The 27,992-nt window shown below is 42.8% G+C and overlaps 1 protein-coding gene across 2 annotated transcripts in view; it reads right to left on the bottom strand.

Annotated features, from left to right (window-relative positions):
* The window catches only part of SMAP1 (small ArfGAP 1), a 369,562-nt gene that overhangs the window by 340,885 nt on the left and 685 nt on the right, over positions 1–27,992 (bottom strand). The window lies entirely within an intron of this gene.

Below are 27,992 nucleotides of genomic sequence, written 5' to 3'. Positions count from 1 at the left end.
TCTATATTCACATGCCTTGCATTTACAAGCATTCAAGCTCATTGTGAAAAAAAAAAAAATGCAGCCTGCTCTATTTCTTTCATATGTAAGTAACTGCAATTCAATGGTGTGAACTACACTCATTGAGAAACATTTTGATTGTTATTGCATTTGGAAAGTGTTTCTGAACACATCCAAGCACATCTGGTGTGAATAAGCCCTACAAAGCCAAACATTTAACAAGGAGATCCCACTACTGGAATTATGAGATGTATGAAGCAGGCTAATGATTAAAACTAAAGCATCAGTCTATAAACAATGTAGTTATTGGTATTAAAACTCCTTTACTGTTTGTAAAGCATCACACTAGTTAAAACGAAACAAAAAAAAACCAAAAAAAAAAAAAAAAAAAACACACTGCAAACTGTAGATCAGTGCCTCAGGGACACACAGTCATATTTCTCTTTATGTTATCAGAAAATATACAGGTTTCACTGCTACTGTGACAATATTCAAGCATTTTGGTTGCCTCCTATAAAATAAAATAAGTGTCTCACTTTACCTGTATAAAATAATGGATCCACAATTCTAATTTGCAGGGGTCAGGCCTACTAAAAACAGGACATGCAATTACAGTGTAGTCTATGCACTTCCAAAGCCCAATTCTAGCACTCTCTTCCCACAACCCACCATAAGCAGTAGCCACCTTATGTGAGATCAATGGAAAAAGACATTTAGCCAAAGACAGCCACAGCAGCAAAAATAAATGGAGACCTGGGATTCTAATTTAGCGTGGGCTTGCTTACACCACAGTCCCCGTGCCGGGAGTGCAGCTCTGCACTCCTGTTTACATGCATTCATATTGTGTATATGACACAATTCTAGTACGTTTGGGACACATCTGCATTGTTTTTTGGCAGTTAGGTTTTTAGTTTTTTCCCCCCACACATGAAAGCAATGCAATTATGTAAACTAGGCTCCTTGAAATACATTTGTGTTTCTTGGATATGCGTTTGTACTGCGCTTACAAACGTGGTATATCGCATCTATTGGAAAGGAGCCGTAAATAAAACTATACCACTGCAACACACAGTGTCCTTGCCTGAAGTCAAATCATACAGTTCCTGTGTTTTCTTCGAATCCTTAATGAAGTCTAAAGAAACCACAGACCATGGATAGGCATTCAAGCAGCAGACAGCTCTTACATAATTAATTCCCAAGGGTTCTGGTAACATTTTTATATTCCTGGAATTGTGGCCTCGGCTATGCATGTTGCTTAAGTTTCAGCTCATAATTGCACTGTCCTCACGAGGTCACCTTCAGAATGGGCAAATCTGTACCTCAGGACTATTTCCAGAAAAAGACTGCATTAGAATTTAAAGTATTACTAAACCCACAACAGTAAAATCAGTCTGTTTATTCAGTAAAGCATGCTTGATATACTCACTGTGGAATCTAAGGGGTTAATCCTCTGCGCGGTGTATAAAGGCTGATTGATCCTGACTTCTATGATCCTCCCTTTGCAGTGTCCCCCTCTTATCTCATGATAAAACATTGTGTGGAGTCCCTCTGTGCATGCTCAGTTTGGTGTGTACTGCTAAAGAGGGTTTTTTTTTCTTAGGAGAGTGCATGTGATCAGCACAGAACCAATCAGCACTATCCACTCAGAGGTCAGGGGTCTTTAATCTTTAATCCGTGCTCGGCTGGACACTGATAGAAGTCACAAGACTGCTATATACTGCTGATCAGAAAAGGTATTTGGCAGTTTATGTTTACTAAAGTAATTGCATTTCCATGTTGTGTGTATTGTGGGAGACCAGATATAGTGAATGCAGGGTCCTGGGTTTAGTAATACTCAGTTTTATGTGCTGGAAAGGTACAGTAATATGTCTATTTTCTAATCAGCATCAACCATTATATGTTCATCACAGAGAACTCCCATTTCCCACATTTTCATGTGGAAAGCCATGAACTGACAAACCAACTCAAATGATCATTCAGAAACAAACCATCTGATACACACACCAACCTCAAACAAAATATGTATTAGTGACCATCACCTGAAATTCAGTAACAGCATAGCAAGAGAGAAAAGTATAACTTACGGCACCGCTCCAAGCTGCGGATGAAAGGAAAAAGATCACCCCACCACAAGTGAGAAGAGGGTAGCATGAGTTTGAGTGATCCCAGTGTCAGCTAATACAAGGGAAGGGATGGATGCTGCTCAGCCGACCCTTGGAGTCCAATGTTGAAGAATGGCCTCAGCAGCCGTTCTGGCCACACCCTTTGATGCATTTCACCAAGCCCCAGAGGGTGGGCGAAGTGTGAAATTGTGGCCAGAACGGTGGCTGAGGTCATTCCTCAACATTGGACTCCAAGGGTAGGCTGAGCAGCGTCCATCCCTTCACTAGCATAGCATGTTAGTGGCAAAAGTACCTGTACTGAAAATCACTTTGCAGCAGCTGATCGCAGGATACTTGTCAAAGCATGTTTGCAGATGGAAGGAATTCCACTAGATGGGACTGTACTGTGTACATGCACATGTAGCTGTCCAGAATCAGGATGTTGGGTGAAACAGGATTCATTTCCTGCTACTGAACGAACACTAAGGTCCTGTTCACATCTGACATTTTGTGATCTCAGGCAGAGTCCCTGCGATTCTATCCACAATCCCAAATCGCACTAATGACAAAATGCACCATACTGTTTGGGTGGCATTCATTTTCAATGGCACCTAAATGCAGTGCGAAGCTGGTCACCAAAAAAAACTCCAGCTTTTAGGGGGACAAACTGTGTCTTATTGCATGGCAAAACCACACCACTTTGAGATGCCAACGAAAATAAATGCCAAGTAGATCTACCCATTTTCAATCCACTCCCATCTAGTCGCAGGATCTCTCACTGTCAGCCTGCTAGAAATGCCAGTGACATCACCCATAGGCTTCTATAGCTCATCCATTCTCAGTGCTCCCTACTTTCCCCTACAGCCACTGGTGGCTGAATCAGGGGAGCTGGATCACAGACTGGACCGGAGCAACATAAAAATAGGCAAGTACATATAGATCTTTCTTACACAGGTTAGCAAGCAGAGGTGTTCAGAGAAAGAAGTGAACAGTTTTAGGAGTAGTTATGGTTACCGTGGAATTCCACTTTAACAAAAAATATTTCTTCTATCCAATCAAAGGTATAGTGGGAGTGAGAAACATATATGTCTTTTGCTGAATTCCAGGCCTCAGTCCCTGTCACATTCAGTTTATAAGACAGGTGCCCTGTATCCTCCAGCCACTGTCCTTGGAACCCTCCACACCTGACAGGCTATGCAAATGAACGCCCATTAACTACAATTCCCATGGCATCATTGAAAAGTATAGTTTCTCATAGTGACCTCACAACACCTCCTCCAGGGACCCTGCCGAAGTTAGTTTATATGAATGGCAGCGATTAGATCACAGGTTCTTCATCAATTTGACAGCAAAAGGGAGGTTATTTGGTTCAGATTAGCAGGTTTTATATTTGCATACAGTAGCTGACGCCTCCATTAGGTGATTTTTAACATGCATCCCACAGTTCAGCTTTAATTTGTGCTTGCCTACAGTTATTTTAAAGACAAATATATTTAGTGTGAATGTCACCTCTGAGAATCCTTTAAGACAGTTCCCTTGCAAAAAAGTGTAAGCAAAGCAAACTGCCTCATGCTCCAAGTACACAGATAACCAGTAATCAGAATTTGGTAAGAAAGTAATTATATTCAGGACATTAAATTGCAGTGTAACAATTGAGCATAAAAATGTAGGATAAAACACTGTCTTCAATATATACTATATTGCCAAAAGTATAGAGACACCCCTCCAAATCATTGGATTCAGGTGTTCCAATCACCTCCAAGGCTACAGGTGTATAAATTCATCACCTAGGCATGCAGACTGCTTCTACGGACATTTGCGAAAAAACGGGTCGCTCTCAGGAGCTCAGTGAATTCAAGCGTGGTACCGTGATAGGTTTCCACCTGTGCAATAAGTCCATCCATGAACTTTCCTTGCTACTAAATATTCCACGGTCAACTGTTAGTGGTATTATAACAAAATGGAAGCAACTGGGAACAACAGCAACTCAGCCCCGAAGTGGCAGGCCATGTAAAATGACAGAGCAGGGTCAGCACATGCAGTCGTCAACTGACTGCAGAGTCAATAGTTAAAGACCTCCAAACTTGGTGTGGCCTTCAGATTAGCACAACAACAGTGCGTAGAGAGTTTCATGGAATGAGTTTCCATGGCCGAGCAGCTGCATCCAAGTCTTACATCACCAAGTGCAATGCAAAGCGTCGGATGCAGTGGGGTAAAGCACGCCTCCACCGGAGTCTAGAGCAGTGGAAACGTGTTCTCTGGAGTGACGAATCACAGTTCGGTTTCTAGCGTTCTATAGACATGTCTGGGTTTGGCAGTTGACCAGAGAATGGTACTTGCCTGACTGCATTGTGCTAAGTGTAAAGTTTGGTGGAGCGGGGATTATTGTGGAGTTTTTTATTTTCAGGGGTAGAGCTTGGTCCCTTAGTTCCAGTGAAGGGAACTCTGTCAGCATACAAGGCATTTTGGACAATTTCATGGTCCCAACTTTGTGGGAACAGTTTGGGGATGGCTCCTTCCTATTCCAACATGACTGCGCATCAGTGCACAAAGCAAGGTCCATAAAGACATGGATGAACAAGTTTGGGGGTTTGGGGTGGAGGAACTTGACTGGCCTGCACAGAGTCCTGACCTCAACCCGACAGAACACCTTTGGGATGAATTAGAGCGGAGACTGCGAGCCAGGCCTTCTCGTCTGACCTCACAAATGCATTTCTGGAAGAATGGTCAAACATTCCCATAGATACACTCCTAAATCTTGTGGACAGCCTTCCCAGAAGAGTTAAAGCTGTTATAGCTCCAAAGGGTGGGCCAACTCAATATTGAACCCTACGGACTAAGACTGGGATGACATTAAACGTTCATGTGTATGTAAAGGCAGGCGTCCTAATACTTTTGATAATATAGTGAATATACAGTGCCTTGTGCCACATTTTGTCATGTTACAACCAAAAACGCAAATTTAGTGGAAGGAAAATGATAAATGGTTTACAAAATTTTTTACAAATATATATCTGAAAACTGTGACGCGCATTTGTATTCAGCTCCCCAATCAATACTTTGTAGATCCACCTTTCGCTGCAATTACAGCTGCAAGTCTTTTTGGGATGTCTCTACCAGCTTTGCACATCTAGAGTGAAATTTTTGCCCATTCTTCTTTGCAAAATAGCTCACGCTCTGTCAGACTGGATGGAGAGAGTCTGTTAACAGCAATTTTCAAGTCTTGCCACAGATTCTCAATTGGATTTAGGTCTGGGCTTTGACTGGGCCAGTCTAACACGTGAATATGCTTTGATCTAAACCATTCCATTGTAGCTCTGGCTGTATGATTAGGGTCACTGTCCTGCTGGAAGGTTCTGACAAGGTTTTAGACTACTAGATCAAAACCTTTTCCTCTACTTGAGCTAGTAAATCCAAGGGCATTAAAACAAGCATTATGCAGCCGTCACACACAGCACAACCCATACTCATCATCTGCAGTGCCTATATCATTTCAAACAGTTAAAAGCAATATCTATAGATATGCAGTGAACTGGCTGAAATAAGCTGCATCTTTCAGAATTAGCAAGGCAATAGAGTACAAGAAAAACATCAAACTGGGTGCAACAGACTCAGATGAAGAACTGGAACACTTCTATAACAATTAGAAAACTGCATAAATCAGCACATGCTCTATAAAGTAATTGCAAAAGGTTTTTATATTAAAGGATAAGTTCACCTTTCATAACGTTACACCAATATTCAGGGTGTAAAATGTTATGAATACAACGGCCGCCGCTCCCCCACTTTAACAGCCATCGGGGGTTCTTCTCTCCCCGCATCGCTCATTCACTGTATTCTGTGAATGAGAAACTACAAGTCCTGACAGCCTTAACAGCTGTCGGCTTGTAGTTCTCAATGAACTACCACAGTGCTGTGGTATGGGCAAGCTGATCTAATGTCAGATCTGCAGAAGACCTGCATGGCACCAGCGATCTGCTGATCCAGTGCAATGGTTCCCAGGCTCCCGCAACAAAAAAAAATAATAAATGTACATTTATTTTACCTGCGAAAAAAATATAAATTTATTATTTTTGGTTAAAAAGGTGAACGTATCCTTTAATGCATTCTCTGCACTAAATATAAAAATAAAAAAAATTAACAGTAGCTCTTCCCCCCACCCCCTAAATAGTCACCTATCCTGAGCCCAATCTCGATCAAGCATCATGCATGTCTGGAGCAGCTCATCTCTTTTTCTCCCCACCCTCACAGGCTTAGCTGCAGGCTTTGAACAGCTGCAAACAGCCCAGCTTGGGATCAAGCATGCACTAGTGCCCCCATAGGAAAAAGTTATAGGAGACAGAATAGCTTCCTATACGGGTACAGGGGTGACAGAAGCGCCAGTGGGGGGCCCCAGAAGAGGAAGATAGGGGCTGTTCTGTTCACAGATTAGGTAAATATGACGTGTATTATTTAAATGTAAAAGTTTTTTTTTTTTTCAATTACTTTAAATGAAACGTATTAAGGGGCAAACACAGAAAGGGACAATTGCCACTTTAGATGCCATCATAGGACCACAATAGGTACATTTGTACTCTGGTAACACACACTATTTCTGTGAAGGTACATGCGGTCTTCTAAATCAGGCAAGGATTCCCTTCACAGAACTAGCCACATAACTGCTCTGAAACCAAACAAATCAGTATATGAAACCTGTGGGACATCACCATTCTTTAACAAGCACAGAAAACCCAAATCACCATTTTCTAGAGGACACAACACTAGCAGTTTCTCTAGACTATGAAATGCTGTGTTTAATACCAAAGGGCAGGTGCCTCCACTACATTACATGATTTAGATTTTCTAAGATGTATCTGGCCAAACCAGTTTGGTGGATAACTGGTTTCCAGGCTGCCCAAGCAGTAAACGTACACTCAGTTCATGACGTAAATGCATAGTACGGGTCAAATAGCCTACAGTACGCAACCCTGTTCCTTTCCTGGGACACATACATAGTCCAAGGCTATGCTTGGTTATGTTTAAATAGGAAAACATTTTTACTCTAAAAGATAATTCTGTAAAAGTGGTAACATTAAAGCAAATCTATGAGAAAAAAAGGTTTACCTATCAGCATGATTTTGTAGTGCTGAAGAAAATGTTTATAAAAATAACAGCTGTACATAGAACATAAGAATCACTCCAGCATCATCAGGAGCCCTCTCCCAGTATCTCCATTCCAGATTGTGAGGAATACTCATCCTCCAGCCCATACTGTCACACAAATGTTATTTAAAGTGATTCGAAGGTTGTTTTTTTTTTTTAAATAACATGTTATACTTTCTCAGAAGAGGCCTGATCCTCTGCTTGGGTCCCTGCCAGTGCTCCTGGACCCTCCCCATGCCAAGTGCCTCCATAGCAAGCTTCTCCCAAGCTGCCTCAGTGTGTGTCCATTGACACACAGAGCAAGACTTGGCCACGTCCCCTGCTCCCTCCCCACTGGCTGTGATTGACAGCAGGAGGAGCCAAACTATGAAAAAATGTTGGGATTTTTCCAAAAGTTTTGGTATCTTTTTGTTAATGTAGCAAAAAAAAAAAAAAAAAAAAAAAGAAAGAAACCCAGTGGTGATTATATGCCTCAAGACTGCATCAGGATGACTCCTTTATTTAGAAATGAGTCCGATATTTGAATCTGCAAAAAAAGGCGATATATGAAAGTATCAGCCCAACTTTACAGTGCATGCCATCTTTTCCCCTCAAAAGGTGAGGCAGGCAACAGAAATCCTGGTTATACCGACAAAAGTGCCCACTCAGTGCTATCAGTTCCAGCAATGGCTCCATTCATATTAGGACGTTTCAAATTATGGGCGGAATCGCCACAATTCTGCCAACGGTTTGAAAACGTGCTGTGAAAATGTAAAAAACACGCGATTTCATGTTCAGGTGCACTTTATTTCAATGGCACCTGAAAATGCAGGGCATTTTTGCTGCGAACGTGGCACGTTTTTTCCACGCGACAAAATGCACCGTGATCACGCAATGCCTAAAAAGGTTTATGGGCGTCACATGTCCTGCAACTATGTTTGTGCAATTGAGGCGCTTTTGTCATGCAAAAAAACACTGGTCCAGCTCTGCATAGTAACCAATCAGCTGTCAGGTTTTTTTTGTAAAAGCTTAATTAAACAAGCTGGATTTAGAAGCCGATTGGCTACAATGCAGAGCTGCACCAGATTTTGCACTCTAGTTTTAATAAATCAACCCCAATGTACTGGCGCTACTTGCAGACCTATAGTCCTTGAAGGGAGATGGGTGGGAAGAGGATGGGGGTTTCCTCATTAACTTTCCTGTCACTGACGTCTACTGGCTATGTCCTGTCAGGACTGCCACTTTGTAATGTCATACGAGCCTACTGCCTATATTCTGTCAGGGACTGCCACCTCAACCTGTCATACAACTCTACAGCAGCGCTGATTCCTGGTAACCAGGTAGACTGAAAATTGGCTGAAGTGGAGAGGCAGGCGTATGATGTCACAATCTCCCCCTTAGTAAAAGCTTAGCTTCCATTCATTCATAAAATACAAGGATTCCTGTGAAAGGTTAAGTAACGCTCATCCTAACTCGATTTCGTTAAGTAATGGGACTGGAAATCCTGTTACAAACTGCCGTAACACCGCGTTGTTTACTGTATATAGCTGATACTACATAGAGTAGTTACAGTGCTACCAGCGGGTGTATGAATTTTTAAAGGAAACCGTTTGGACCAGCTTGGTCAAAACAAATTCTTTAAGGGCCGGTTCAAACTATAGAAACACAGTCCAGATGCATTTCTGCATGTGAGTTTTTGATGCGTTCCAGTTCATTTTTTTCTTCAGTTTAAATTAGGGACATGTGTGTTCCAGTGCGTTTTACCGTGTTCCAGTACAGTTCTGTGCAGGAAAAATGCAACCTGTTCTACTTTTCTTTTTTTTTTTTCTACAACTGGAACGCACTGGAACTGCAAGCACTGATGTGAACTATGACACGGACAACCATATAACCTACTTTGTGCGTTTTTGGATGCAGAAAAAAAAGCACACTGAAAAGCATGTAGTGTGAACTGGCCCCAAAATCAAACCTGCAGCTGGGCTTTAACAGAACAAATATTTTCCATTTATTGCGACACAAAGACTCTGACAGTATATCTATATATTCCCCTCCCCCAAGTATGTATTCCTAACTCAAAGGCTCCATGCACACTGGGCGTTTTAATAACACTGGTAATGGTAGCTATGCAAAGTCACGTTAAAAACGTGAGTTTTTCAGCGTTTTTTGCATTAGCGTTTAGCGGCATTTTCATTTTTTTTTTGCGTTTTATAGCAGTTTTTTTTCTTGCTCAAAAAAAGGCCAAAAACGCCGGTTTGCCACGTTTTTCAGCCTTGGAGCGTTTTTACAGTTAAAAAGTCCTCTAGAAACCCACTAGTCCTGGGGTTTTTTGCCAGCCAAAAAACATTGCTTACAGCCTATGTGTGCATAAACACATAGGATAACATGCTGGGGGGTTTACTGGCTGTAGAAAAAAAAAATGTCAAAAGCCAAAAACAGCAGCTGTAAAAAAAAAAACGTCCAGTGTGCAGGAGGACAAAAAAAGAATTTCTATTGCTCTCAGCCTCCAAGTTTTCATTTTTATTTATTTTTTGTTGCCGTGATCTGACTTCTTGTCAGAAGGTGGCTCTATGTTCAATCTCCACGGTATGACTGCATGTGGAAATGTAGCCACCCTCTCTTACTTGTTCCAGAGAGGAACTAGGGACTATTGACTATGCAATTTGTAAAGGGCATAAAGCAGGGCACATGACTGGAACACCTTGTGAACATCAGTTGCAAACAACTGGAAGTGAGGGGGAAACCGAGGTTCAAGAGCTTATGGAAGATGTTACAAGGAGGCAATAAAAAAAAAAAAAAAAAAACAGTACAAAATTACTTCATGAAGAATAGATTACAGGACAATTGAGTAGTGGATTCTTTTTGATGAAGAATATCATTTACCGGTAGTGTCACTTTAACTAATGCCTCTTTTTCAGCTATACCGTCATATGTAGGCTATGTAATGCTGGCTCCTAGCTTAGGGTGATATTTGTACTGGCCTGATCTAGGGTTAGTACAATTGTACAAGTCAGATAAGTTCATGCAAGTTTCAGGTTTGTGAATGCATGCTAAAAGCATCTCAAACATCTATTTACATACTAAAAATACCCTAAATTAGTGTAATTTACAAGTAAAATAACCTATAAAAATTAAAATCAGAGACTTTGTCATTACCAGGAACAAAACTGGGATGTTCAGAATCAAAAATTGATACTTTTTAATAACGGTGGTAGCATTAGCTGTGTAAAGTCAAGTTAAAAAAACATGAGTTTCTCAGAGTTTTTGCATTAGCATTTAGCCACTTTTTTTTTTTTTTAAACAAAAATGTTTTTTTGTTCAAAAAAGTACAAAAACGCTGGTTTGCCGCGTTAAAGCGTTTTTACAGCTAAAAAAGACTCCTCTAGAAACACTCTAGTTCTGGGGAGTTTTTACAGCCAAAAAACACGCTGATTACAGCCTGTGTGTGCATGGACACATTGGATAACATGCTGAGGAGTTTACTGGCTGTAGGGAAAAAAAAAAAAAAAGGTGGACATCCAAAAGCCAAAAACAGCAGCTGTAAAAACATCCAGTGTGTATGAGGACTAAACATGCACTGTATGTAAAGTAGAAGGATAGCTATCCACTTTTTACAAAGCCTGACAAAACATACAAATACAATATATAAAATATGGAGTCTTACGTTTACAGAAAAAAATAAACCAGCCTCATTACTGCTTACTACTGTTTAATAAGTCATGTGCTTTTTTAAATGGGAACCTACACTTAGAATATTTTCATATCATATTGTTAGTTGCCGCTTGCCAGGTTGCTTTTATTACCAACATCAATGTGTTAACAGCATTGTTTTATCCAATAGTTTGTAATTATTTAAGCACAGAGCAGATATACCTATGCATGCCATCATTCCCACTTAGCATAATGCAGATTTAACAATATGCTCAGACAGACTCTCCATGTAGTGCATCCCACTAGCCCTCTGTGTGGAAGCAGTGGTCTCTCTGCAGAGGTCTAACAAACCCCCTACTGAGTCAGAGCTACAGCTTTCCAATCAGCACAAATCATGAGCTCTGCCGATTAGAAAGCGGTCGGTCTTACTCAGCAGGAACCACTGCGTCAACACCCAGAACAAGAGTCCTTCTCTTCACAATGCTGGTATGAAACAGGCTTTTCTACCCTCTAAAGAAAAAACAAAGCTGTAGGACTTTGTATAGCTTTTGTTTTGATGTACCGAGAATTTGTTTGGCTGATTAAACTGAAAGTTCTCTTGGGCTTCAATGGCTGCTCAACAGCGTTGACTAAAGCTGGCCATAGATGGATCGAATCTCAGCTGGTTCGCCAGGGACTGGTCAAGATTCTGTCCATCTATGGGCAGGCGGCTTTATGGAAGTTGATCCATTGATAGATTTCAGCACAACCAGACTGGTGGAGTTTTTGTATGCGATTACTGACGGCGGCTATAGCAGACACCACTAATTATCAATGTGTTTTGCCGGCCAGGAAGGCTCCCCACCAGCAGAACACAATAGCTCTGCGGGAGGGATTCCCCATTAACACTGACTATGTTGATGGGGAAATCTAGTGATTTTCTTTCCTTCCACCCAAGGCCATAACATCTATGTGTGGAAATTTAAAAAAAAAAAAACTACTTGTCCAGGGACTAAATCAGTGTCCCAATCTACTTGCCCCTCATGACAATCTACTTATACAGATAAAAAAAAATAAAAATTTTTAACTAAAACCGTATTTAAATTGGAGGTGATTTTAGGAATTTCTGGGGCTTTTAAAAACAAAAAGGGGCTTTATGGCGACTTAAACGTGTAATCATTTTAAAATTGCGCTGTTCATCTCCTCCTCCCCTCGCCTGTCTCCAGCACCACACCCGGGGACTAGCAGGGAGGGGAGAGACCTTGCAGTGTAATCAGGACCGTTTGGCTGCTCGTCAGGAAAGGGGAGTGTCCAGCTTCTCCTTTATCCCTTTCGCTGCCAGATCCATTTTTGCATTTTTTTGCACAAGTTTAAAAAATAATTTTAGGTCTGAAGATTACAAAAAAAAACCAAACTTTATATTTTCTGAAAGCAGAGACCCTAGAGAATAAAAATGCTCCAATTTTTTTGTAAAATATAAAAGACGAAGTTGCACCAAGTAAATAGATATCCAACATGTCAAACCTTAAATTTGCGTGCGCTCGTGAAATGGCGACGAACTTCAGTACCCTATAATCTCTACAGGCGACACTTTTAAAGCCACTTATAGGTTCATCAGTTTAGCGGTACAGAGGAGGTCTAGTGCTAGAGTTATCGCGCTCATTTTGGTGTGCGCAGTGATATGTAACATGTGTATTGCAATCAACGTTTTCATGTGTAGGCACCCCCGCTGTGCTTTTACATTTGTATGCGTGTATATGTGGGATTGGGGGGGGGGGGGCGCCTCAATTTTGTTTTGTTTTTTTTTTACTTAATTTTTTTTTTCCTCACGTAGGGGACAAAGCAATGATTTTTGAGGACAGGTTCCCTTTATTGTGACATCCATGGTATAAAAGACACTGGATGCCTCCCCTGTACTCCTCTGAATGTAATACAGTGCACATTGCACTGCATTACATTCTCTCTCGGCCTCCATGGCCGGGAATCTGTCAACGGGGACCCAGAAGTGACATCATAACGTCACTTCCAGATCAGGACAAGAATGGGAAGGGAGTGGACGTAACAGCTCTCCTCCCTCCCCGCTAGCCGACGGCGGTGAACCAGTCCCAGGCCTGCAGATGGGCCGCCCGAATGCTTCCACCTGACAGGTGAGCCCTGCTGCCTACCCGCAGCAGGGCTACAGTTGGGAAAAAAAAAAAAACTACTTGCCTGGAACTACATGTCCCGGGCGTCGGGCCATATGAATTTAACATCCCTGTCTATGGCCTGCTTAAGTTTACCAATATGCAGATATCTACAAGAGGGAAAAACCTAAAATCTGTATAAGAACTACAATACAATCATAAAATATCAGACAGCAAGAATGTAATTAACATGGAAGTTTATTAAAACACTAACTAAACTCACTCCTCCATTCGATCTGTCTTGTAAAGGAAACATCTGTATATTTGCCTATAATGAGGGCAGCCCAACCCCTTCACACGATCGGGTCCCAGTGCCGGCTTCAGTGTAGAGGAAATATTGACAATGGCTGCAGAGCATAGACGATGATGTCACCCATAGACAACAGGGTATCCACTGTTGGCTGTTCCTCCTCTACACTGAAGCCGGAGTGGAGACCTGATCACGTGACCAACCCAGAGCGCCCTCAGAATAGGCAAGTATACAGATCTTTCCATTCACAAGGTAGATAGAATAGGCTGAGAATGGGGGTGGGAGCAGCTTTAAAGTATCGTTAGTGTTTGACTGCACTTCCACAAAAATAACTTTCCGGTAGCCATTAGAAATAAAGTATACAGTAGATACTAAATGTGCACTATAGTATTCATGCTTTTAAAGCACTACATATATAGGATAGATCTCATGCCTTATTTTTTGCTTACTTCAGTCCTTTGGATTTGCCTGCATGGGTTTGTTTTTTTTAGATTCCTCTTTTCTACTTTCTATATACCTGTAGTAGGTTAAACAAAATATGAATATATTGTCTTGCAGATACACAGAAATCTTTTGTCGTTTGAGGACAAATTATTTATTTTACACAAAAGAGAAGCTGAATGGTTACATAATTTTGTTACAGTTAAAGTTTTAGCTCTGGATAGGGTTGAGATGGATCACAGCACCTATAAGTTTTTCATTATTAACTGTACCCCCGTTAGGAAGATTCACCCTCACTATTTGTCATGTTTATCATTATCATTGAAAGTAAAAGCAAGAGGAAATCTTCCAATGGGGACACGGGGGGTGCTCCAAGGGATTGCCTTTCACTCTCTGTTTTGGCAATCTCCCCAATGAGACACAGATAGTAAGAAATAGAAAAAAAAGTTTTGCCTATAGTTTTACTTTAAAGGTGTACTGTTCACAGGACAGAGCTGAAAAATGCAGGTTTTTCCCATTGATTTCTTTGACTGCTACAGAGTGGACCCTCAGTCCTTGGGAATCATATTCAGTTTATTCCTGCATCCATCACTATAATCATTCTCCTTTTTATTCATTTCTGTTTTTCATCTGGTCAATATTAAGATGAATGTCTAACCCCAAGTATAATTCACCATTCAAAATCCTGAAAGAAAACAGAATTCAGTCCACTACTACAACTTTGGTCTACTACAGTTGCTCCATGAGCCAATAAGCATAGGATGGTGCAGTCAACACAACATATTTGTCAAGTGAATTCTAACCGGTTTAATGCACCAAATACATTTTACTTTAGAATTTAAAATACTGTTAAAACAGTGAAACGCACAGTATGCCAAATCACAGGGCTAAAGAGTACTGATCCATATCATAATCATATGGATTCTTTTACAAAGGTAGTGGCAATTTCCAAAAGATACCCTAAAGGCGCCTTCCAGGGCTGCCAACAGTCTATCTACTTCAGATATCCTGGATATTAGTTGTCATTAAAAATGATTAATTCCACGGAATAGGAAAAAAAAAAAAGAAGAAAAAGGAAAGCAGAGAAAGAGGAGGAAACCTATTACTAAACAAGTGGCTGAAGAGAGAATATTTACAAACACACACACACACACACACACACCACTGACAGCCTTAGCCTTTGCCAGTGTATAGGTTATGTGAAAACTGCTTGATCACAAGTACGCCCGACATTGGAATCACTGTATGTAGCTCAATATGGAAATGTAATATTTGAAAGTCACACCAAAGTAACGCAGGAACAACGTGAAGTCGCACATATATGAATGGTACTCATAGTTCATTTAGACTCATTTGGACCCCAAAGTCGCATGACAAGTCACACAAGTCTTATAATGTGTAGTATATTGGATAATATCTATGTACAAAAATATGACAACTGTGAGACATTGTCATTTCAACATACCATACTCTAGTGTTAGGGTAAAGAATATAAAATGATACACCTCATGCTAAACACTTGAAAAGGAGTTACACAGTAGTAGATATAAAAGAAGCAAACCTGAGGCCAGCCAAAGCCACAGATGGTTTTGCTCAGCCTGCGGGCCGACTCAAAAAGAAAAAAAAAAAATTCCTCCATCAAAGCTACACTGCATGGATGGATGAATTTACTACTTTGGCCATTGCATTCTGACAGCCAACATTGTTAGAGTACCTGACAAAGGCTGCATCTGGTTGGATGAAGCCACAGTTCAGCCAGAAATTTCCCACCTGGGTACTTCGTTTTTCATCAGAAAGATATTGTGAAGAACAGTGCCGACAGGGCCATGTATGAAGCAAAGTTTGGCCGCTTCATCAAAAACTGTCCCAAATTCACTCAGTTGTCGGCCAGCTTAATAGTGAATTGTTTTTTTTTTTGTTTTTTGTTTTCTAAAGCCTAAAAACTGTCAATGGAAGTCTGCAATCTTCCTGGTTATTCGATGTCAGAAATGATCCGCTAACAGTGAATGAGGTTTCTATTAAATTTTTTAAACAGTATAAACAGAGGCAATAAAACACGCCCACGCAGGGGCTATCAATTGCACAGATAAACAAAATGCAAAAAAAAAAAAAAAAAAAAAAAAAAAAAAAAAAAAAGGGAAAAACAATGCTCTAATGCCAACAGGGCAAAAGGTACACCCACGCAGGGGCTATCAATGGCACATAAGTTACAAAACATTAATGTAACTGATTATAACAACTAAATGCAGCTGTCCAGTCACACCAAAAACAGAGAGAGAGAGAAAAAAGAAGAAAAAAAAAAAAAAAAGAAGGAGCAGGGATTCAAGAGCGCCAATACAGAACGCCATTACATCCCCAGACTAGCCGGGGGCAGTGAGGGAAGGGCATATTGCAACCACGGCTCCCATATTTTCAAAAATTTACATTGGGAGTCGTTGCGGATACTCGACATCTGTTCGTTGAGCATCATAGTGGTCATACGATCCCGCACCCCCTGAAGAGGGACAAACGGACTCTTCCAGGCCTGAGCAATTGTTCTAGTGGAGGATAAAAACAGATAGGAAGCCAACTTCTGCTGGTGAGCTAAGAGGCCCGGTATGGGGCAATGAAGCAAGGCAAGACCACCCTGAAGTCTATGGGCAAAAAGCGTACTTTTGGATACTCTGGGGTGCTTATCGGCCCAGATAAAACGCATTAACTTCGCCTGAAGCAACCGAAGAAAATGAGGGGGAACCCGCACCGGGAGTGTGCGAAAATAATACAACAATTTCGGCAAGATGGTCATTTTCACTGAATGAACCCGTCTTATCCAAGACAGGTGCGGAAATTGCCAAAAATGCATAAGAGAGGATAGAGAGCTAAGCAATGGATAATAATTTGCAGCAAACAAGGAGTCATAAGTGGGGGTCAAGCGAATGCCTAAGTATTCAAGAGAAGAGGAAGCCCATTTGTAAGGGAAGTGGGATTGTAGGCGCGAAACCAAATCTGAAGCCAAAGTAATATTGAGGGCGACAGTCTTATCCAAGTTGATACGGAGACCCGAAATCAAGGAGAAGCGCTCAAGAACCTGTTGCAAATTAGGAAGCGTCGTCAGGGGGTTAGTAAGAGTTAGGAGGGCATCATCCGCAAAAAGGTTCAGTTTGAATTCCTGTCCCGCGTAAGGAACCCCCGATGCATTGCAATCGGTCCGAAGCGCCAGAGCCAGCGGCTCAAGCGCCAGGACAAAGAGCGCTGGGGACAGGTGGCAACCCTGTCTCGTCCCTCGCCCAATAGGAAAGGGATCTGAAAAATACCCAGCGTATTTGACGGAGGCCGAAGGAGAAGAATACAAGGCCTTAATCCAAGAAAGAATAGAATCCCCAAAACCCCAACGAGACAGCACAAACCGCAGATATTCCCAGGATAGAGAATCAAAGGCTTTATATATGTCCAAGGACAGTAAGAATCCCAGGATTTTCCGCTGTTGCAGAAAATGTATAAGATGGACCACCTTACGAACGTTATCACCCGCCTGCCTCCCGGGGACGAACCCTACTTGGTCCCTGTGGACCAGGCTACGCAAATATTTATTAATGCGGAAACTAAGGATCTTGCCCAATATCTTCAGGTCTTCATTAAGAAGAGAAATAGGCCGGAAGGCTTGCGGTTCCTGTACATCATCGGTCGTCTTAGGAATCATGGCGATATGCACTCTAAGCGCATCTGGGGAGGGCGAGGAGCCCTGTCGTAACGCATTAAAATACTCAGCCAAAAATGGCGCCAACAAGGCTGAGAATTTCTTATAATAAAGACCAGAAAAGCCGTCGGGACCTGGGGCCACGGTGGACCGTAAAGATTTGATAGCTTGGAGCACTTCTGGTACACCGGCGTTGAGTGCCACCTGTGCTGCCTCGGATAACCCAGGAAGTCGGAGATCTTGAAAGAATGCCTCTGCTTGAGCCACGGGGAAGGGATCTGGTTTAGCGTAGAGGCGTGAAAGGAAGTCTGAGAAACGGGAAACAATCTGCTGGGGATTAGAAGTACAGCCACCTGTAGGAAGTCGCAGTCGAATCGGTTTATGGGGTTTCCCCACAGAATTGAGTTTCCTAGCCAGCATCGGGCCTGGCTTATTAGCACAGGAATAAAATTTGTGTTTGGTCCAACGCAAGGCCCATTCCGCCTTCGAAGAGGCAAGTAGGTCCAACTCTGCCGCCAGAGCGTCCCGAGCGCGTTTATGGGCCGCAGATGGAGATGACTTCTAACGCGCATCCGCAGAGGCCAGGAGAGAATGAAGCTCCAAAAGTCGGCACTCCCGCTTCTGGACCGCCGCCAGCTGTATAACATGACCCCGCACCGTGGCCTTCTGCGCCTCCCATAGGGGCACTGCCGAGGAGACCGATCCCGCATTTTCCGTGAACTATGTTCGTAAAAAAAATTCTATTTGTTGGCAGGTAGCCTGAGTGGTCAGTAAAGAATCATTGATGCGCCAATGAAAAGGGCGCCGTTCTGACCCAGAGAGGGCAAGGAGAAGTACCAAGGGATCGTGATCCGACCAAGGCGAGGAGGGAATAGTTATCCGACTGACCAAGGGAAGCTGCTGAACCTGCATAAATATATGATCAATTTTACAAAAACTATCATGAGGACTGGAATAGAATGTAAAGTCGCGTTCTGTTGGGTGAAGCTCCCTCCAGACGTCCGCCAGCCCCGCTGTCCGCAGGAGAGAGCGCATACGTTCCTCCAGCACCAAGTCATGAGAAGGGGCCGCCCCCCGTGCGCAGCGCCTATCCAATGCGGAATCCAAAGTAACATTTGAATCCCCCAAAACAACAAGAAGACCCTTGGAGTGTCGGGAAACAATGGTGCAAAGATGTAAAAAGAATTTATCCTGAAAACGATTAGGTGCGTAGTAAGAGACAAAAGTAACCTCCTGGTCCCAGAGGGTGCCTTGCAGAAGCAGATACCTGCAGATACCTGTCCGCTATATTCCTAGCACAGACAAAAGGGAGATTGCGTTTAAAAGCGATCAGGACACCCCGACGCTTCTGTGAATGAGGTTTCTAATGTAATCAGATCACAATTTCTGACATTTTGTCTATAGGGTCCCCATCACCTACCCCTTATTTTTTTTTTAATTATTATTAAAAGGAGTTTATATCAAGCTTTCAATTTATGCACTTTACGGGCTATTCATTCACATCAGTCCCTACTCTCCATGTCAGTACCTGTGGTAGTGAGCTCTATGGATCCTCAACTTGGGGTTCCCCAGGGCGCAGAGTCTAAGCCCCAGCCTGCTTGTTCACCAGAGCCCCTGATGATAGGGATGAACTTGCAGCAAGCTGGGATCAGGTCACGGCCCCCAGGTACACCCAGCTGAGGTGGAGGATACCGCTCACGGGAGCAGAGTATAACGAGAGAAGACAAAGGGAATCCAATAGGCAAGCTGAGGTCAGGACAGGCGGAAACCAAGCAAGGTCAGAGAACGAAGCCGGGGTCGGTACACGAGTAGACAATATAGGATACGGCCAGGAGAACCACATGAGAACTCCAACAACTAAGAAGTTGCTCAGGCAAAGTGGCCTAGTCTGAGCACATCTTATATAGACAGGAAGTGATGGAAGGGAAGGAAATAAAACCCAGAGGACAGCAGACAACACCCATAGGTGAGCACAAACATGAGAAGGGATCAGGAACAGGACTGCAGCAAGAAGGTAAGAACACAAACAAGAAACTGCAGGCCAACTTGTGACACTCCAGCAGTCTAAGGTCCCTAACTCACATGCACATACTAGGGTCAGTTTAGACAGGAGCCAGTTAACCTACCAGACTGCCTATAGAGTGTGGGAGGAAACCCAGGTAACCCTGAATGAAACCCAGGCAACTACAGGGACAACATGCAAACTCAAAGCAGACAGTTTAGTGACAAGTATTTAAACCAAGGACCCCAGTGCTGCATGGCAGATACGCTAACTACTGAGCCACAATGGTTTGACGATGCGCAATGCGATAGGGAAGCTACTTCCATGTATAAACTGTGTAGTACTAGAATATATACAAAACAGAAGCTTATCATACACACAGATAACAAAATGATCAAGTTAGAGAGGTTGTCACTTGGTGTGACAGTGCAGGTTATACAATAACTAGAAACATCTCAATGACTGGAATGAGCAAAAGAACCAATTGCTTTCTATACAAGATCCCCCTGTCCTCAACAATCTTGGGAAGTATTCACAAAAACTTTTCAAATTGCACAAAATAAACTCCATTCACACAGAACTTGAGTATTATATTAATTAAAAAAAAAAAAAAAAAAAGCGCACATTTTCTATCCAGAAGTATACTACAAACTTCAGAGATGTACAATGCCACATCTCAGAAGTCTAACGCAAGTGTAGACCAGGAAAATAAGGTACAATAACTTCTGTACGGTATACATTTCTTGATGACAGTAGAAACTGGTGACCTACTTAGCATGCAACTAAATACTGTGTTGTAACAGATATGTGGGAGCCACAATACCATTCAAAGGATTTGTATTCTGTTCAGCCCCTCTTGAGATTTACTCTGTAATGCCGTACACCATAGCCAGGTCTCTATCTAGGGATGTACTGAAATTTTGGCCACCTAAACATATCGGCTGAAAATAGCCTTATTGGCATTTTGCAGATAGGAAAAATGTATCTGATACAGGTGCTGATACAGGAGACTGTGTGTACTGTAGATGTTGAGTGGGGCGGGGGAGACAGCTGAGAGGCAGGAGAGGAGCAGTGTATACAGTGACTGGCCGTTACTATATGTCAGTGCCGGTTTTTAAATGCAATTTACGACTTTTTTTTCTCTTCACAATAGCTCTCAGAATTAGCTGTCACTTTCCCTGAACTAAAAAAAAAAAAAAAAAAACACAAAAAAACCAAAGTTTCCTTTTAGTCTATTTCCCAAGATAAAAGAAACTGTTTCCTTTAGCTCTGGAGAAAGGAACAGCTAATTCTGTGAGCTACAGTAAAGAAAAAAAAAAAGCCAGCAATTGCATTTAAAAATGGGCACCAATATATAGTGACAGCCAGTGAGGGAGCCTCTCTGTATACACTGCTCACTCACTGTATATTGCTCCTCTCCTGCCCCCTCCACCCTACAATGAGGACTTGTCACTCATATGCCATCACATAGGGGACTAAAATAATAAGTTACAAAAAATATAATGAAAAGTGGAAAAAAAAATTGGAGCCTTCCCACCCCCACATACGCAGACATTTCGGTTTGGTTTTCGGCCACATGCATTCAGAATCTGTTTCAGCATCAGAATTTTCATTTCAGTGCACCACTATCTCTAACCCAGTGTTTCTCAACTCCAGTTCTCATGGACCCCCAACAGGTCATGTTTTCAGGATTTCCCTCAGATGAAACAGCTGTGGTAATTACTAAGGCAGTGAAACTGATCAAATCACCTGTGCAAAATAATGGAAATCCTGAAAACATGACCTGTTGGGGGCATGGGGACTGGAGTTGAGAAACACTGCTCTAACCTCACTTTTCTCCACTGCAACAAAACCAATACAGCTTGGACAAGGACCTGGTGCAGCCCCTAGAATGAAAGAGTAGCAGAACACTGGTACCAGTCAACTCTGTGCAAGACTGACAGCACTGAACGTAATAGAATGTCACTAGCTTGTAATTGCTGCGCCTACCTCTTCCAGTCTTTATTCTGCTGTACAAAGGTTTACAAATAAACAGCATTAAGACAAATCGAGTTACCATATAAAGACGGAATTAAAGCACATTAACCCTTTACTCCCCCAAAAGCACCAACTTTATTTTTTTTATTTGGGGGGGGGGGGGTATAGCAGATCCAGTCACCCCCCTACCTCCAATCTCTCCTATATGAGATCATGTACCTTGCTCCAGCAGCTATATGGGAAATCCAAGTCAGATATATCAAAAGACATCAGCTGTAAGATAACAGACCCAGCAGCATGCACGCAACGCATCACATGAACTCTATCAGCATGGAGGAAGCCATGCAGGTGGTTTAAGGGGAACCTGTACTAAGATAATATAGAAACTGCCACAACACATTTTGAGTTGCTGACCTAGACCAAGCATGCCAAAAGTGAAGTCAGATTTAAAAACTCTAGATTAGAAACCTTAAGTGACTCAAAATATGAATCCCTTTGATCAGCATAGCAGCCAGGTAGTTATCATTCCCTATACAAAAGGTTAGCAAGGTCATCCTGAATATTTTCTCAGTAAAAGTTTCCTTTCACAATATGTCTAAAATGTGAAAGCGACATTTTAGATTTACGTGAAGTGCACACTTGTCCTCAATTTGCAAGATATCACCAACAAATCTTCAAAGCGGCTTGTCAAAATCATCTGAGCAAGGCCCCATGTTCTGTCTGCTATGCATTCAACCTTAAGGAGAGTTTATACTCCAAGCTCCATCAGAATACAAACTGAATTGGATGCCCCCAGAGAAATGAAGAGGGCATCTGATTGATGCTACTAACTGTTAAAACTGAACTGCATGACTTATCTAAACCTACCCTTGCAGTGGAGCCCTCCACATTGCAAAGGTTAACTGATCATACAAAAGATAAGTTCACCTTTTGGACAAATATAATAATGCAGGCAAAAAATGTGCATTTATTATTTTTGTCCAAAGGAGCCTGGAAAGCATTGCACCAGAGATCAGTAGATCACTGATGCCATGTAGGTCTCCTGCAGACCTGTCAGAATAACTGCTTGCTGTACGGGATGTACGATCAAGCAAATATACTAACAGGAAGCTTCAATGAAGTTCATTGAAAACTACAAGCTGACAGCCGCCAAGAGACTTGTAGGCACTCTGTGAATGAGTGACGTAGCTGTGTGGTTGGAGCCCCGCACAGCCAACTGTGCAGCAGCTATTTGATGGCTTGACCATTTGGTTGAGACAGTTACCATTCACAGTATGCCTTGAGGCCTCCTTTACACCATGCAGAAAAACTGATGGAAATTGGCACACAGATGTCACTTACAGAGACATCAGTTTTCATACGCACCGCAATGAGTTTCATAAACGTTGCAAAGTCCAGCGCAGAAAAAAATCTGCATGTGATACTAGTGTTGTGGTGTGAACAGGGCACATAGAGAACAATTGATTTTGTTGGGAACTTTCAGAACTTATGCAGAAAACCTGATGTCTCTGCACCATGGTGTGAACGAGCCCTGAATGTTTTGGGAAACCATTAAATTGTTGGGTTTACTTCAGCTTTAACCTCCCTAGCAGTCTGATTATGTCCATATTTCTGTGCTCAAAGTGGTAAATTTTTTTGCATGGAAATATGTATTTTTTTTATTGTAGGCCTGTAATTCTTAGGAATAACTCACTGAAATCTGTCCGAACAAGAGTCCAGTAAACATCCTGGGTATGTTAAAATTTGAAACACGAAATCATAAATTATAATTTAATAATCATAAAAAAAATATAATAATAATAAATGTAATTCAATAATATAATCAAACCAAAAACACTGAAATTTGAGATATAGCTCCAAGTTCGCACATCGCTGTGCAAAGTCGCAAAAACGTTTTCAGTGTCTGATGACGAATTTCCCCACAAATCATTATCACTCAATTCTGCAAGTGGTTCTGATTTACTATCGCTGTTCTCTAGCTTTTTGGACGCCATGGACATTTCTCAGTTTCCAGGCAGAAAGAACAGTAAAAATGCAGGCACGGCACAGGACAAAGCACTCGGGACAAAATGTATGTGAAAAGCTTTGATACACTAATGTTTTACTATGTGATTTTATTGAACGTCACTTTTTGTCATTTTTACTTTTCTCGCCAGTTCTTTCCCCGTACGTCCCGACATCGCAGGGGATGGAACCCAGAAGACAGATGCCAGCATCCACCGGAGGACATTACAGGGGACACTCCAGGAGGGACATCGCGGGAGCGAAGGGCAAGGTAAGTGAAGAACAGATCCCGGAGCAGTGCCGCATGGTAAGCCCGAGTGTAGCTCGGGGTTACTGCTTGTGGAACTGAAACTTTACCCCGAGCTACACTCAGGAAAACTGCCAGGGAGGCCACCTGCTCCAGCAGGTTCCCACAGTCCATGTAGCCAATCCAGTGCTGCCTACCCTCCAAGGTGCTCCAGCCATAGTTGCACGCCTACCCTCTTCACACACAATTCAGGGTTAATAGCTCTGCATTGTATGCAATTCCACCATAGAACTGCCCACTGGTCTTAGCTACAGGAAAAGGAGAGCGCTAGAGTCAAGTGGAGCAAATGGAAGGTAAGTAATACATCTTCATCTCCGTCCAAAGCAGTACTAAGGGTAAAATAAAAAGGATATATGCCACAATCTGTAACCAGCGTTAACACAGCAGTCCTCCTGTAACTTTTTCTACCTGTTGATTCTGCTGTCTATCAACTTTCTTAAAATAGTTCACCTTTACCAAAAAACGTGTAAATGTAGATAAAAACAAACTGTTCAGCTTTGACAAAAGTTAAATAATTCCCTTGTTATAGATGTAGGCCATTTACGTAGTTCATGAAGGCTGACCTGAAAACTCCTAGGACGTTGGTAAGAGAGGCCCAGCAATTACTGTTCACCATCACAAATGTGAGCACTTTGATTCAAGCCTTGTGTGCTCTCTTCCTTGATGCAGTAACCCTGAGCTCAGAGTTTGAGAGCTAGCTCCTGTGCTTGTGAACAGTAAAAGCTGGGCCACATTAGCAACATATTGGGAGTATTTAGGTCAGACCTCATGAGATATATAAATGGCCTACATCTACTGCAAGTGCATTACTTATTATTATTATAGAGGATGTACATAGCGCCAACAGTTTGCTCAGCGCTTTACAATATAAAGGGAGACAATACAGCAACAATACAGTTCAATACAAGAGGGTTAGGATGGCCCTGCTCCTTGGAGCTTACAATCTAGGAGGGAGGGGCTATTGGTACAAAAAGGTAGTAACTGTGGGGGATGGACTGGTTGGAAGAGTAGAAAATTTCATTATTAGCTGAGGGCAGGATAGGCTTCCCTGAAGAGATAGGTTTTCAGAGATCATCTAAAAGTGAGCAGAGTAGGCGATAGTCTGATAAATTGGGGTAGAGAGTTCCAGAGGATGGGGGAAGCTCTGGAGAAGTTCTGGAGACGAGCATGGAAGGAGGAGACAAGGGAGCTAGAGAGCAGGAGGTCTTGCGAGGAGCGGAAAGTACAGTTTGGGTGGTATTTGGAGACAGGATCGGTGATGTAATTGAGGGCAGAGTTGTAAACGGCTTTATATGTTATTGTTAATGTTTTGAATTTTATCCGTTGGGCAACGGGAAGCCAGTGGAGGAATTGGCAGAGAGGGGTGGCAGATACAGAACGGTTAGTAAGGTGGATGAGTCTGGCAGCAGCATTCATGACAGACTGAAGAAGGGGATAGCCTGCGATGAGGTAGGCCAATAAGGAGGGAGTTACAATAGTCAAGGTGAGATATAACTTATTACTTAAGTTTAGTCAAAGCTGCACAGCTAGTTTTTATCTACAGACACCCTTTTTTGGTAAAGGTGAACTAACCCTTAAAAGTGGAACGAAACCCTTCTATCTTTTACAGCCAAGGAAGCTGCAATCTTATTCTCCATTTGATCTACATTTGCCACAGTGCTGCACATGTCATCAGTTATGACACCAGCCATTTGACAGCATGACTATTTGGCTGACAGCAACAGCAACTGTGACTGTTCTCATTCACAGCATGCTCTGAAAGGAACTGCTATGGGAAATAGTTCAAATGATGGGTTTAGTTCCACTTTAGATGACTGAAACAAATTATTTAACACTGACAGGGGTGCTTACAATGAACAGCTTTTATTCATTTACATAAAACCTTTATCCTAAAAGGAAAAAAACGGTTTGCTGTAATTGCTTGATAAGTGTTAGCTGGAGTTCAGCTTCAATTTGTTAGCAAAATATGTAAAGTCCATTTAAAGCTACTTGTCCATCTGCCATTATTCTCTGCAGACAGTGCTGCTATCGGGGGGGTTGGAGGTTGGGGTTTCTCTTGCTCTTCCATAGATGGAGGAGCAACACTAAGACATGAAGTGTATTACTGGCCAGATCACCAGGTGAAAAATAAGGGGGAAAAGCCTAAAAAGAAAAACTGAATGTAAAAAGAAAAACTGAATGTAGCCACCACATCCAAGGACTGGCAAGCTGCAACATATTAAGTTTTAATTCTTGGGTTTAATACAGCTTTAAGAAGCATTTAACCATTTCAGTGTGGGGGTATTTATATTTTGGTTAATGCCCAGAGATCAGCTTTAAAGCTGAACCCTGGGCACAAACCCTCCACTTAAATATATTCCTCAACAGCTACTTTGTGTGCACCAAATGTCTTTGCAAACCTAGTTATCACCTTTTAAATGTAGTACTGACACCATCACTGTACTGTATATAGCTTGTGTACAGGGCAGAGTTGTGGGCGGAGCCTAGCAGGCCCACCCACTCTAGGATGTCTGCAGACAACTACAGGAGGGAGCATAGACAAGATCAGTCACCCTACACGGAGTGGGCACCACAGTGACCAGTGTATTAGAGATCCCCTTAAAAATGTAATCATTTCAGCAGTGTAAGGGTTAAATTCAGGTATCTGTATCATACAAAATATGTTTGTTGCAATTAAATGTTATAGGATTACCTTCCATTTATATGACATACATAAAACAATAGGTTGTTTATTACTGAAGAGGAAATAATAATGAGAAGTGTTATGAGTAATCCCAGCATTAATTACTATGGCTAATAGCAGGCTGACCAAACCAAAACATGCCATGTACACAGTAGCCAATTAGATGTGTCATAGCGGTGCATACCTTTCTTGTTGATCAGGCAGCTATGGGGAATCTCTAATGGTGGCCATACACTGTGTTAAGACTGAACCAAAGAAGTCTGATTCAACAAAACAATCAGATTGGACATTGATGGAAGACAAAAATGGAAAGACCGAGCAACAGATAGGGCCTGATTTCCTAAAGCTAGAGAGTGGAAAATCTGGGGCAGCTCTGCTTAGAAACCAATCAACTTCCAGTTTTTATTGCCAAAGCTTAACTGAACAAGCTGATGATAGCAACTGATTGGCTGCCATGCACAGCTGCACCAGATTCTGAGTGCTCCAGTTTTAGTCAACCCCCCCCACAGTGATGGTGTCACTCGACCCAAGTCGATTGGATGTGGTGGAAATTAAAAATAAACAGTCATACAGGGTAAATCAATTACGTTTTTGGCCCCCCTACATGCTCACATATAAACACTATCATGATTCACAAGGGCACAAAAAAAAAACTCCATTGATTGACGATTTATTCTCCTGTCACGTCCCGTTGTCTTGGGCCAATCAAACCCATTACTATCTGTCACTCATTACTCAGCCATGCTATTTTTGTCTCATTCTATCGATGTTGATTCAGTCATATTGTTGAATTGTACATGGATCGCTCCATTTTAAGCACACCTTATAAGGCCACCACACACCTTACGATCTGATGGTACAATCTTGTTTTAGATCTAGCAACAACTGTGTAGGGCAGGGGTCTCCAAACATTCTAAACAAATTGACAGTTTACGGTCCATCAGACTTTAGGGGGCCGGACTGTGGCCAGTGGGAGTAGAAAATGTCCTGGTGCCAGTGGGAGGAACAATCCCCCAGTCGCTGGCGCCAGCGGGAGCAGCCGTGGCCGCGTCGCTGGCGCCAGCGGGAGGAACGGTCCCCCAGTCGCTGGCGCCAGCGGGAGGAACGGTCCCCCAGTCGCTGGCGCCAGCGGGAGCAGCGGTGGCCGGGGCAGCGGTGGCCGCGTCGCTGGCGCCAGTGGGAGCAGCGGTGGCCGCGTCGCTGGCGCCAGTGGGAGCAGCGGTGGCCGCGTCGCTGGCGCCAGTGGGAGCAGCGGTGGCCGCGTCGCTGGCGCCAGTGGGAGCAGCGGTGGCCCAGTCGCTGGCGCCAGTGGGTGCAGCGGTGGCCCAGTCGCTGGCGCCAGTGGGTGCAGCGGTGGCCCAGTCGCTGGCGCCAGTGGGAGCAGCGGTGGCCCAGTCGCTGGCGCCAGTGGGAGCAGCGGTGGCCCAGTCGCTGGCGCCAGTGGGAGCAGCGGTGGCCCAGTCGCTGGCGCCAGTGGGAGCAGCGGTGGCCCATTTTCAATGGCAGGAACTATGCCCCACTGTTGCTGTCAGTGGGAGGGTAATAATGCCCCAAGGGCCAGATAAAAGCAGGCAAAAGGACACATCTGGCTCCCCCAGTCACAGTTTGAAGACCACAGG

Source organism: Staurois parvus, unplaced genomic scaffold (genome assembly GCF_062004578.1).
Source record: "Staurois parvus isolate SC_StPar_1 unplaced genomic scaffold, SC_StPar_1.0 ptg000264l, whole genome shotgun sequence".
Lineage (NCBI taxonomy): Eukaryota > Metazoa > Chordata > Amphibia > Anura > Ranidae > Staurois > Staurois parvus.
This window is presented reverse-complemented; position numbering and strand designations above follow the sequence as displayed.